General features: G+C 40.2%; 1 long non-coding RNA gene across 1 annotated transcript in view; it reads right to left on the bottom strand.

Annotated features, from left to right (window-relative positions):
- The window catches only part of LOC117757372, a 78152-nt gene extending 64844 nt beyond the window's left edge, over window positions 1-13308 (bottom strand). The window contains exons 1-3 of the long non-coding RNA XR_004613099.1: window positions 13249-13308; window positions 10109-10182; window positions 8757-8926 (exon numbers count right to left, since the gene is read on the bottom strand). This is a non-coding gene — a long non-coding RNA (uncharacterized LOC117757372). The remainder of the gene's footprint in view (window positions 1-8756; window positions 8927-10108; window positions 10183-13248) is intronic.
- Between the last annotated feature and the right edge of the window lie 429 nt (window positions 13309-13737).

The following is a 13737-nucleotide window of genomic DNA, read 5'->3' on the forward strand; positions in this document are numbered from 1 at the left end:
GTGTAGACTCTGGGAGAAGTATATAGCTGATGGCTCTCACCACAATCGCAAAGGACATATACTCTCTGTCTTTGTCAGGCAGGTGCATCGAGGAAAATATATGTGCAGTTAAATACTCTGGTATGTCGGACTGAAGGATATTATATTTTACTGAGGTTATGAAGGAAATGCTGTGCACAGGTACTTTATGTGTAAAATGTATTTAGCTACAGTCTATAGGGACAATTACTGCTGTCTACTCTGGACTTTTCATGCTGGAATAATCTACAAGGTGAACTTCATTTGAAACCTAATACTTCACAAAGAATGTAGCCGTTTTAAATTGGAGAGGTTATTTCAGGTCCAGTTTTTATTGTGCTATGTGTAATTGCTTTATACGGCGAGATAATGTTCCTTCTTCTATAAAAAGGACCCCTCATTAAATAATGGTTTACAGAGTTCTAAGACCAATAGTCTGCAGCATTGTGATAGCAGCCTTGTGAACCTGTACTTGTGGTGCTTTGAGCACAATGCTATGCTCACAATGGCAGTGACGCTAACATGCTAATGCCTAATTCATCTAGTGCCCAAAGAATTATTTCAATACATGCTGATGGGAGCATCAATGCCTTAAACATTGAATTGTTTACGATATTTCAGTGGCAGACCAAGAGCCACAACCATGCTGCTTGTAGCTAAAAGACAAAAAAAACATGATTTACTACTTAATCTGCGTTTGCTCACATGATCGGACTCTATAGTGGTTGGAACAGGAAAGTGAGCGTGTGGGGAGTTGGAAAAGAAAATCAACAGATCAGATTAGTACTTCGCTAATCTAATTGCCATTTAGACCAAAATTGATTTCCATAGGAAGGACCCCCGGCCTCAGGGTCTCCTCGTTCAGAGCCCGTGGCCTTATTCAATAGAAGCTAAAGGCCAGGCTGATGTTTATAAGGGAGGTAATTAGCTTAGTGTCTCACCATGCTAAGTAGCAGCCCCTCCAAATCAATCCAGTCACTGTGACCCACTCTACAGGGTCACCTGCCTCAGCAGAGGAAGTCGTATTTAGTCGTTTTTTGCATTGTTTCTATGAGCACTCAAAGCAATGTTTGTTGGACTTTTGAGTTGATAGTGAAGCTTTCTCACCAATGAGCTGACAACAAAACCTTTACCTTCAGAGAGATACGCAGATGCTGTTGACCAAAGTGGTGACTTTATATAGTTATAGTGAAAGTGTAACAGTTTGGTCAAATATATGGATGAGTGTATGGGCATAAGAAAAGACTACAGCAGGCATACAAAGAAATGTATGAGCCTCTCATACACTGATGACCTGGCAATAGCAATATGGCTGCGATGACAACTGAAAATATAAGTGTTTTCTTGTCTATAGATTGTTCACAACTTTCTGTTTGGTGTCACGTGTGAGTGGAGGCAACCAGTAACTCAGATGAATCTCAGGCAGTCTAAGTAAGTAGTTTGGATCATTTAACCTACTGAAGTGTATGGTCCATCTATTGTAAACTGTCAAAAGCAATTCATAGTGTCACGGACTAACAACTAACTCACATGCAAATCTTTATGCACTCAAGATAAACCTCTTTGCACCAAAATGAGAGCAATGTGGAGGCACACATGAGACAGATTTGTGAAGTGAGAGAATAAAGCTTGTGGAAAGAATGTAAAGATGATATGGACAGATGACAGAGTTTAGAACAGCTACAGTATGTCCACGGTATGACAACAAAAAGATATGATGAATCCACGGATGCTCTCGAGCTCACGGTTTCCCAGGTTTTCCAGACAACATTTGTGTTATATGAGAACAGCTGCAGAAATAGGTTTGCAGTCTGTAATTAAAATGATGCCAAAACAAGTGATGTAAAGGAAAAACAATTGCATAGCGTAGCACACTAACTTGAACTAAGTCAAAGCTGAGCAGAGAACATGAAAAGAACATTCAGTGTTGTGTACCAGTAAGTCGACTCTTTCTTTTTGTAAGTGAACTCATCATCTCCCTTTTCTCTCTTATGAGAATATGAGAGTGAGTTGCTCCAGACATTTTCCAGAACTTTTCCGGCCTCCCCACTAGTAACAAGTCTGGAAAATGTCAGTGAGTTCATGTGAGACTACAGAAGGACAATTTACAGCGAGTGAGTGGGCGTCTTGATGTTTCTAACATGAAATTGAAAAACAATACAAATATCTCAGGAGCTCTTGACGAGAGATTTTGACTGCATGACTGATAAGGGCCTATGCCGGTGTCAATGTGCTGTAAGCAAAAACACATAATTACCGCAGCAGAATTTATACGTCATGTCTGTAAGGGTCTTGTATTCTGTATTCTTTATGAAGAGTATTTTCTGTTTTGTCATTACCTTGTGTTTCTTGACTTCCTTGTGTTTATGTTTGTCTGAGTTGTTTCGGTGTCCCTGTGTTCTGTTTCCTGTTTTATTTTGTAGTCTGGGTTCTTGTGTCTTGTGTCTAGTTTTACTTCCTGTCTGTGATTGTCTGCACCAGTCCTCATGTGTTTCACCTGTGTCCAATTGCCCCTGCCTTCCCTGTGTGTGGATATAAGTCTCTGTGCTCCCCTTTGTCCTTGTCGGATCGTTGTCTAACCGTGGGTTATGTCCTGTCCTGTTCTCCAGTGTTTTTTTGTATCCTGTGTCTCCTGAGCTCCCGTCCTGATCACCTGTGTAAGCCTCCTGTGTTTTCTCCCGTGTGCTTTTGTTTTTGCAGTTTAGATTTTTGAGATTCCTGCGATTCTTATTTTTGCTGTTAAAGACTTTTCATTAAAAATACTATTTTTGTTAAAACTCTGCTTCTGGGTCCAACTGACTCACATACCCTGACAATGTCCTGCCTCTTGCATGCTCTACCCAGGCGCCAACCCTCGTCTAAATGTTGTAGACATTTTCTTGTTGTTGTGACGATGTCTGATTCTCCTGCTCTGTTCGTCATATATGAAAGGCAAACTCCAAAAAATGTCCGGAGCCCATGAAAAGAACTCAAGAGAAATAGTGCAGAAACTAATAAAAGTAGGGGATGAATCAAACTTCAAAGAGGTTGTTTGTGGCCATCTGACTCCTTCAAAACTGCAGATATCATACTTAAAACTCCACAGTTACACACAGACTGCAGAGGGTATCTGAAGGTATAAACAGACAGACAAAACTACGAGAGAAAAAGGAAAATCTAGGCGCTGAGAGAGCTGGATTATAATCTTACCGGGCAGCTTGCTGTACTGTAAATATGTCCCACTTGGTGGGAAACGGTGTAAAAGGCAGCTAGCAGCTGGTGCTTAGCAGGATCGTGCTGGCCCAAACCCACAGCCGCCCCGGCTCACTGATGAAGACAGATGGATTGGGCCACAGCCCCGATGCAGGAAACGCACCCCCGAGCCGGCAGATTAGAGCCAAGCTTCCGATGGAGCCCTGATAGCAAGCTGAGGGAGAGAGCGCAGACCGGGCAGAGAGCTAACACTCGGGATACACACACGCATCTTCCCATGAACTTTTGAACCAGGAGATGATACTGAGTTCTGGTCGGCTGAATGTCAATGGATTAGTTAAAAGGTGCACCGAAGTACTGGAAATCTCAAGATCATCATCAAGAGACGGTGAAAGTTATGGGCAGGTAAATAAACAGCATCCAAACCGCCTATTTAACTAAATTCAAGAGCAGAACAACCATTAGTGTTTTCACTAATGACTCATCAATGACAAGGTTACTTTCCAGAGCACATTTGACCTCCAGTAAATTGATGCATTTGCCCATTAACACCCTTGTGCAACGTTTATGCTGATGTGGTCACAGAATCTCCAGGTATACAGAAATGGCAGGAAGGTTGAAAAGAAGTCTTCAAAACAGCACTTGAGGAAAAAAGGGTTGTACAAGAAGAGCTACATCATTCTAAAAATCAACAACCAAAGTGACATGACATGCAATTCATTCGAATCTGTACAACACCCTTTCACACGTTGCTTCTCAGATGCTCTGGTGTCATGATTGTCCCCTTAGGAAAGCTATTCTTGCTAGCATCTACCATTTTTATAGCAAAACTACGCTTACAAATAGCTCAAGAGGGCATGTAATTGGTCGAGCGGTTAGTGAGCCCCCTCTGCTGGATCACAAACTACTTCAGACGGTCTGTTGCGCTTCTTCATTCATGTTTTGAATAAAAAGGGACTGATCGTGAGACAGCTAATCTTCTTGGGATGAGATGAAAAAGTATATAAACACTACGGAACATGATAAATGTACACTTAGTTTTCAGCTAGAGAACAAACATATCTATTAAAGCACCTCCACCAGTGTCATAGCAAGAGTCAACCACTCTGCTGAGATAAAGTGACTGAGAAGGCCTGAGCTACAGTCGTCCTGGGAGGATATAATCTATTGATCGCTAAATCCCTGCTTGGTGTGTTACAGTTGTCTCAGGCGCACCTCTGATTGACTTAGTGTGATGAGAGCATAATTAAGACTGTAGCACATTAACAGATGGCCTCAGTTTCACACAGAGTGAGCGAGGAAGAAGATGCCTGGTGTGCATGTTATAGCACACTGGATCGCCCTCATCAAAGTATACAGTGCCTAGAGGTGCGAGCTCAGGCTCACACCAACCATGTTTAGAAGGCTTTGCATAAGCGCCGGCTGCCAGCTAAACATCCGACTATCAATAAGTAATTACTTATTTAAATCCAGCTAGCTATTTTATTAATCATTTGATAATAATATAAAAGTTTTTATTAGCGAGTTGCGATTCACTTTATATGAACATTTTATGACCACTAGCCTTCAAAACAATATTCCCATCTGTCTGTATCAGTCTCACTGCCACCTTTTCTATTTCAGTGTGCATGCTCAGCCGAGTAGACAGCAGAGAATCTCCTTCAGTGTTTGACAAATATTAGCAAAATAGTTCATGACAAAAGACATCAAAAACTGCATCGACTGCACAGACGGGGGACATGCACAGGGCTGCTTCAGAAAGCACAGTCGCAGCAACTTGACAATTGCACATTAAGCCTTAAAAAGGCCACTCAAGGCTAAGCATGTCCCACATATACCCCACACACATTTACGACTTATGAATGAATTATGCTTAATTTACTGTTTATTTTGCCATTGACTAATTATGCAAAAGTCCAGTTGCCCAAAGTCATGTTTTAAAAATAAAATGTGATGAAATGGAAGAATATGTTTGTTTTTTCACATGATACAATTTATCCATGGTTTACATTTGTGGTTTTCCTGTAATTGAGCAATTTTCTCCTGTTTTGTGTTGAACAAAGTGAATCTTAAAACATACCTGCTTACTGTTAACATTGTCACTTATTGTATTGCTGCAGTATGTGATTAGTCAAATGTGTGTTTGTTTGTAAAGGCGGTTATAAAAACCAGAGAGAGCATCATTTGGCTTTATTTGTTATTCCTCATTTAATAAAGAAATTGAAAGAAACTAATTTTATTGTAGAAGCTCTGATCAGTCATGAATACGTGTGGTTTTAAACATATCTATTTACTGTATTGTAGTCTAATTCTTCTTTACGATAATATGTGACATGTTTACAATCAGATAGACAAACTCATTAAAATATGCACAATAAAATAAATATGACTTATTATCCTTTTCATTTACGTGACCTTATTTATTTTCTTGTTGCACTGTTCAGTTAAATTCCATTTTAGCTCTCAGCATTTTATCTCATCTTCCATTTAATGTTATTGCTTTTAAATCATACAGCTTATTAAATTGCCTTGTACTTCTTTAATATGTTGTTGTCTTTTTATGTCTTATGTAAAGCACTTTGATTCACCAGGTTGTCAAAAGGTGGTACAGATGTTTATCTGACAAATATATCAATTAACGTTAGTCTATGAAAAAAGCCATAAAGTCAGCAAATTGACAGTAATGTCAGTTAGGTGGCAATGTTTATTTTATGGTTTTTAACTATAAGCAAAATGAACCGTGTCACACTAAGACTGTAACAGCTACATTTCCAAGTGCATTAAACAATAAAAATAAAGGTGATTATTTTTGAGTAACAGTTAATTGTAGTTAATTTCATTGGTGTAAGTAATCATTTCTATGTGGAAGATGTTATGTCTTCTTTAAAAAGAACATCTAATCCTTGCAAATGTTTTGTAGTCTAATGTTTATAACTGTCAAAACAAAACAAAAGTTTATTGAGCGAGTGAGTTATACTCTGCTCATTGTGTTTACTTCTACTTCCCAATTTCATTCTAGACCCCCCCCCATACAAATAGGATATAAAGTTAATGGGAGAGGAACCTCGGAGAACAGATGAGAAAACAGTAGTCACGATTCAAGCCACATACAATTTGATGACATGACCAGAAAAATCAATAGGAATTCATTGTGAGAAACCCCCTCAGAGCTTCACTGCCAGAACAAAAGGACAATTCACTGCTGTCTAGCTGAGGCGGTAATAGCCCCAGTAAAGATATTGTCCTGCAGGAATCAAACCATGCATGCTCAAGCAGTGCATTATCCCCGCATTGGCGTACCCCCCGCTGCCAGGCTGCCTTCATCACATATCCGGGCACCAAATTCTGACAGTGTTGTCTTTTGAAACACCATTTACAGCTCGAGGGCAGTGGAAAAACAAGCAGCAAAATGAGAAGTTTGCAGAGAGGCACAGAAACAAAAGTGTTTGTGTTGTTTCTTTTGGCAGCCAGTTAGCTGCTTTTGTTGAACTCTGCAGAAAAAAGTCAGAACCACTTTGTAAATTCCAAGGAGGTACGAGTGGTTGCTGCGCAGCTTCCCAGCTTCTGTTAGCTCTGATCATGAGCGCTGATATGAGGGTCAGTAAGTTATAAACATCACTGCTGGATACTGGTGCATAAGAAACTTCACTGATATTTATAGAAACAACAAACTGTATGTTAAAAAGAAACACCCACTATTGACAGATAAAACCTTTTCCATCTAAAAGGTTTTACTGGTCAACATAAAGCTCTTGAAAACGAAGGCCCCTTACTTCTCCATATTGAAACACTGCATACTAGACTCAATTATATAGCGTCTATAACAGACAGAAACTTGAGCAGCAAGATGGTGCCACAAAAGTGCCAGCGAGTTGCAGCAGGTCGGTTTCCTCTGCAGTCATACTCTTTTAACACCAGCATAATATAAAAACCGAACTGAACTGTTTCATATCACGATACTACAACTTGCACTAATTTACTTAACAGTGTTGTTGTGCACATTATTCGTCTATTTGCACATTCGTTGTATATTTTACCTTTAAAACAAATTCAAATTCTAGCATTGGCATATGTATGCTCAATAGAACCCGGGGTCTACCACACCAGACAGGACCCCAGGTGCAGGCTAAGCAAAGATGCCCCAGAGACAGTCCTGCACATTACAGCAGGGCAGTGTTTCCCCTATGTTCATTTTGCAGTGGCCTCTGCTTCAGGTTCATGGCAGATCCACATTATGAGTCTGGTATCCTTGTACTGTGCCGTATAACCCTGCCGCATATCCTCCCTCCTCACTCCCCCGCTGACCTGCCCTTACTTTAACGTTAACATTAATTAGCATCACTAATCAGAAGTTATTAGGACCTCAACTGTACGGACGTTGACTTTGTTTTGTTTTTATTCGCTCGAGAGTTTATGAGACACGTATTTGAACACATTGGGAAAAAAAGTCCAACATTTTGCACGCACCCTGTACACACAACATGAGACGTGACGCACACAGCCGGGACATCAGGGTTAAAGTGAGTGGAACGATCCAGATTCATGATGCGACACCATCGATTAATAACTACATAAATGATATTTTTTGGAAGCGACAGAGATGGGCACACACACACACACACACACACACACACACACACACACACACACACACACACACACACACACACACACACACACACACACACACACACACACACACACACACACACACACAGGAGAGTTCTTCCGGCAGATTATGAAGCAACACAGTGTTTTAACTTCATTGTTGTTTTTGGCCGGCCGTGTACAGTGCCAGAGTTTTAAGTAATTTGTTTAGAAATATGATGTCACATATAGAATTATCCAATAGCACATGAAGCAGCTAAAAATAACACAACACATAGTATGATGTTAAAGTACCACTAACATGATATGCCCCAGTGCACTTAAGAGTGTACTGCATGCATGTTCACTAAGACAATGTCATTAATCAACCACCCCTCTGGGTATTAAAAGCAGAGTGAAGAAAGCAGGATATTACATGATTTATATTTAAAAGAATTGGATGCATGATGCCTGTGTTATCTACGACTGATAACAGCAGCAGGTAGGTAAGCAACATGTCTTTCAAACTTCAAGTGTATTTTAAACTTGTAGTCTCTTAGTATCACATGTTATTGTCCCAAATATATCACCTTCCCTTCAGGTCATTTCCTCTTTAAACGTATTAAATTGTGTTCCACTACTCTGGAGTAGTCTGGTTTATACTGATAGAAGCTTACTTCTCTTCGCTCCTATGTGTGCCATCCCGCCTGCCATAATGTAGCCTCCGAGCTGGTGTTAAACTCAACAGCAGATGCTTGAAAATCTCACCTGACTTTATGTTTATTCATGTGTGTAGGAGAATAAGAAAGGGCCTCTTCACAGCTGAACTATCCAGGCAGAACTAAGGCAATCACCCAAGAGAGTGGAGACGGAGAGGAGCCCAACATCGAATTTAATACACGGCCCCCGGAGAATGAGGGCAAGTGACAGCGAGAGGTTAGATAAGGGCAGAGCGGTACCTTGAAACATGGCCGGCCGGATGCAAGTCTCGACGCCGCTGCCCTCTGGTCCCGCCGTGTGGAATACTGAACCGCAGGGGCTGGAGTGGAAGGCGGGATCGAGACCCCTTGGTGGGCGCCAAAGCTCAATAAACAGGGTCCCTGTTCACTGACCTTCGGAGGATGAGTCACTGGGAGGGATAGGGGTATATGATAATGAGATGAGATTTTAATTTAAATGCTGGATAAAAATAAATCTCAAGAGCCATGAGCCACAGCTGTAGCATACAGAGGTTAGTTCATACTTTTATACATGTATTTCATAGAAGTTCCCTAAATTCTTTGATTATTTCCTTTAACTTTTAGCTATTAGAAGGATTATTTCTTGGCAAATGATCCATATTCAATCATCAGCTTGATTTGCCTCTTTACTAAAGTTATGTGAAGAGGTTCGCATGGAGGAAGATATTGTAATCGTTTATTTTTTGTTGCAAATGGAACTACAAGGCTGCTCTAAAAGTGCGGACCTCTGCCAAGGTTACGGCCTAGTGAAAAAAATCCCTAGATCTCATTGAAATTGGTTCAGATGTTTTTGAGTAATCCTGCTAATTGAATCACAAACGCTGATGAAAACATAACCTTGTTATGGATCTAAGCACTAGAATTTTTAATAAATACAATCTTTGGGATTAAATGGGTCAATTCAATCAATTATTATTTGGTGGAAATAAAATTTGCTAAATATGTTTAAAATGTGAAAATGACAGAAAACTGTTTAACCACACGTGCATTAATGCAGGTTTCCTTTGGATTTAATAAGTAATTTAAAAGATTTTACAAGTCTCAGCCCTTAATGTAATGAGTAGTCTTTTGATTTGGGTAAAAAGACATGTATTTGGAATTCCTGATTCTCCATAACCCAATGCAAATGAAATGTAATAAATGGGATTGTTTAAGAGCAGATTCCACTGATTCTTGGTATAAGAGAGAAAAAACATCAATATTCCCCGAAGGATTACAGCTCTGATGTATTAGAATGGACAAAAGTATTAAGGGGATTCTATTTTAGCTTTTTGAAATCCTAGTTTTCAAGTAAATTTTAACCTTTAAGCTTGGAATATCCCAACTCATATTCTTCAGGGCTTTTTAATTGTTTTAAGAATACTGAATATACCACTACTACAGCAGCTGGTTCAATGTGCAGCATAAAAAATACTGTACATGAGTACATTTAGGGACTTAAATCCATCAGATATCTTAAAATATTCAAAGAACTGTACATCTGTTCTCTGTCAAAATTATAACAAGACTCTGGTGACTCGACTCTGGTATTATAAATTATCCAATGTCACATGAAACAGACATATGCTCACCTGAGCTCTGCAGAATCCTTTTATCAGGTGTTTTTCTGTTTCTTCTGTTTTCTCTGGAGAGAAGCTGCAATTCACTGTTGACAATAAACACCATTACTGACATATTTTTGTTCTTTATTATAGTTGCTGAAAAATAGATTTTAAAATGTTAAGTTTCATATGTACTGCTTCCTTCATTGATCTTGTTTTCAAGTGAATCAATTATTTTACTCATGTCAACAAATGTGATGATAGAAAGAAACCCTGTCCTTCTTCTCTTTACTGTTACAACACTCATTTCAATGCTGAACCCTGCGCTACACCTTCCTGCTTTTAGAAAAATATTGCACTCGCACCTGCAGCAATATGTACAGTCTATTTTATAAATATACATTAATATATATATATATATATACATACACACACACACTGGCCTGATCACTTTTTGTCTTGTGCTCCTCTTCGGCATTCAAAACATCTTAAACCAAGAGTCAACTCCCCGTTCAGCTGAGGCAATTGTCTCCTCTGAGAGCAGCACAAGTCAAAAAATTAAACTTCACTCATCCTGCCATTAAAAACAACCTGGAGTATTTGAAGCTGGCAGGTGAAAAATCCAAGCGGTAGCTCCAGAACACAGGAGAGCAGATATAGGAGAGAGGAGCAGGGAGATAAAACACGCCACCTTTTCTCTGCGAGTTTCTCTCTTTGAAACTTCTCTCTTTAGATGGAGGTTCTTTGCTCCCTGCAGAGCTGCTCCAGCTTCTCCTCTCCCTGGGGAGATTTGCAGAGTGAGACAAACACCTTGGGTTTCTCTGCGGCTGTGTGTTCTCCAAAATTCGCCACAGGCAACTTTAAATTAATACCTAGCATTGCCTTTCCCCTGATAATTATGTATCATCACCCATGAATGCTATAAATGGGGGATGTTTAGTGCTTGTATAATGGGGCTAGACCGTTCCGCAGAAAACCTTGTGCCGGATAAAATGAATGCTGCATCTTTTAGAAATGTGCTGAGCGACTCCACAATTACAGGGAGCTCTGCAGGTTCATAATATTTACATGTTATTACAGCTCTGTGGCTTCCAGCTATGGTTTCCCATTGTTGTAAGGAAGCTATCTCTGAACCCCAAATGCAAAAATGTCACTTTCTGGGATCAGCAAAAATTTGTCGCCTGCTTAACTCTCTCTTGTCCTTTAACCAGGAGGGGCTTTGTGTGTCTCCGCTACAGCCAAATGCAGCTCCTTTCTCAATAATGGGCCAACTGACAAGCATGAGGAGGTTTGCAACTGACAACAATCCTCCCAGGCCTCGCTAAATGGCGAAGGCATGTCGCTGTAGTACGCTCCCCCCCCCCTGTTAAAAGGGAGACTCTGCGATGAAGTGGGAACTTGTTCCTTGGCGTGATAATTGCTGTCAAATTGCCAAGCACCAACAATTATGACGAGCGATGACAGGTGAATGGAACACTACCAGACGAGCACACGCAGTACGCCTTTAAGCAAGGGCCTTGAGGGATTACATGCAATTTACACACACGCCTAAACAATTTACAATTGTCCAAGGTCCCCCGGTCGAGCGGCACAGTCCAATCAACACATAACTGTTGTGCTGATTACAGAGTGAGAGCTGTCTTCAGTTCGACTGCAGCAGTGGGATAATTAGACACTGTGATGAACAGGGAACTCGCTCCCATGTGCGTCTGTGTCCTCTGCTTCCACACGCCAGTAACTCAAGTGCATCCTTCTGAACCTCACGGAGCTAGATTTCTATGGGGCTTTGTATGACAGAAACTTATGGAGCATTCAAGCTAATTATAGCCGTGTATCAATTCAGAGTTTGCATCCTCCAGAGGCTGCAATCTATAGACGGGTGCGTCTCAGCAGCGTGACTAGGCGGTCCCATTTCACAGGCTCCTTCAAAAATGTCCATCAAATGTGTCCTTTCATCCCCAAGGAACAAAAGCTCCAATACATGGATCCCCCGCGACCAACCTATCCCAGAATTCATTACGCTTCGGTGACGAACCTTTTTCCCAAGAGGTAATGGCCTTTCAGCTGTTCATGGGCAGAGTAGACCACCTTCCTCTGAGACTTGGGACGCAGCTATCGTTTAAATGCTCAGAACAATCTGAATCTTACCGTTCAGAAGTACGGACACACGCTCCTCCAACTCACTGACTTACATTGTTGTGATGTTGGTAAAATGTCATTTTGTGCTCCTTAAATCTCTTAACCTAGCACTTTACCTAAGTTTGGATAGGTGCTGCATTAATATAATTGTACCTACTTACTTATTGATTTAATTAGCAAGTAGTTTTTATTTCATAAGTTTGATTTAGCGTGCCAAATAAAAAAAAATTCTGGCAGAAACGGCCGTCCATAGATAACCAACAATTTGTTAAACTAGTGCTATTTATAATCCTGTTTTTGGTACATATTTTAACATACCTGGTGACAGGAACTCATCTCTATGGCTAACACAAATACCAAATTGGCATAATTCATATAACAGAGACTATTATAACTGAGGTAAACAGGTCAAGAATGTAATATTATGGTCAGAATAATAATTAAATACTGTTACGTGATCATTTGAATCTTTAAACTCTACCTACATATGCACATAAAGTCTTCAAACATGTCACATGCTCAGTAGTTAGCTAGCTAGTGCTAAGGCATGCTAGCACTTATACATGGCGGTGCTATGAGGTGAAAGCTAGTGTCAGCAGGTTAGCAGCAGCATGTTCAATGTGTTAGCTCATGTGTTAGCATGCTAAGGTGCTGGGAATGTGACGTACTGAACAAAAACGAACGGGGATAAAAAAAATTTGCATCGCAGTTAGCCGTTTTACAACGTTAGCATATCTGAGAATAACGATAACTACATAAACTAATTAAATGTCGCTTTAAACAAGGCTGACAGGAAGCTAACACAGAGCTAGCTACAGCTATTAGGGAAGGTGGCTAACTCGGAGCTAGCCACAGCTATCAGGGCAGGTAGCTAGCAGTGGCTAGGTCAATGCCAGGCTAATGCGCAGGCCGAAAGCAGCACAAACATGTCTAGGCTAACCAACTCCATTTGTAAATAAATACTTCTCTAAACAGCGGGCGACACAAAAAGTATTTAGGTGGATGTTTTCACTGAAAAAGCTCCACTTTACCTTTCAGTCCACAAATGGTGTTCATCGCCCTGCTAATGCTAACCGCTGCTAACTGACCTCACCTGGTCAGCAGGTTAGTGTGTAGAAGGAGAATCCAGAAGATCCACAGTTAATAAACCTGATAACTGCTTTATACACAACAATTATGTATAACAATTAATAATCAATCTATATGTGTTTTATATTGAACATGGACGATGTCCATGTGACAGCTCAGGTGTAAATAATCTCATGTGGTGTTCAGGGCCCTGACCTTCAGCCTCACATCTTTAACCTTGTGATTTTCAATGTGTGAAATATATGGTTTTACTTCACATTTTATAATATAACAAGTCAGTGATTTTATTTAAATCGACCTTGGTTTTGCTTTTAGATAAATTGAAGACTTATTTTATGAAGAAAAAATTATTATCTTCGTATTTTCTGCCCTTTGTCCCGTGTTTTCCAATTTCCCCAAATTACTGAATTATGAATCATTACTCTGATAAA

Source organism: Hippoglossus hippoglossus, chromosome 23 (assembly GCF_009819705.1).
Source record: "Hippoglossus hippoglossus isolate fHipHip1 chromosome 23, fHipHip1.pri, whole genome shotgun sequence".
In the NCBI taxonomy this organism is placed as follows: domain Eukaryota; kingdom Metazoa; phylum Chordata; class Actinopteri; order Pleuronectiformes; family Pleuronectidae; genus Hippoglossus; species Hippoglossus hippoglossus.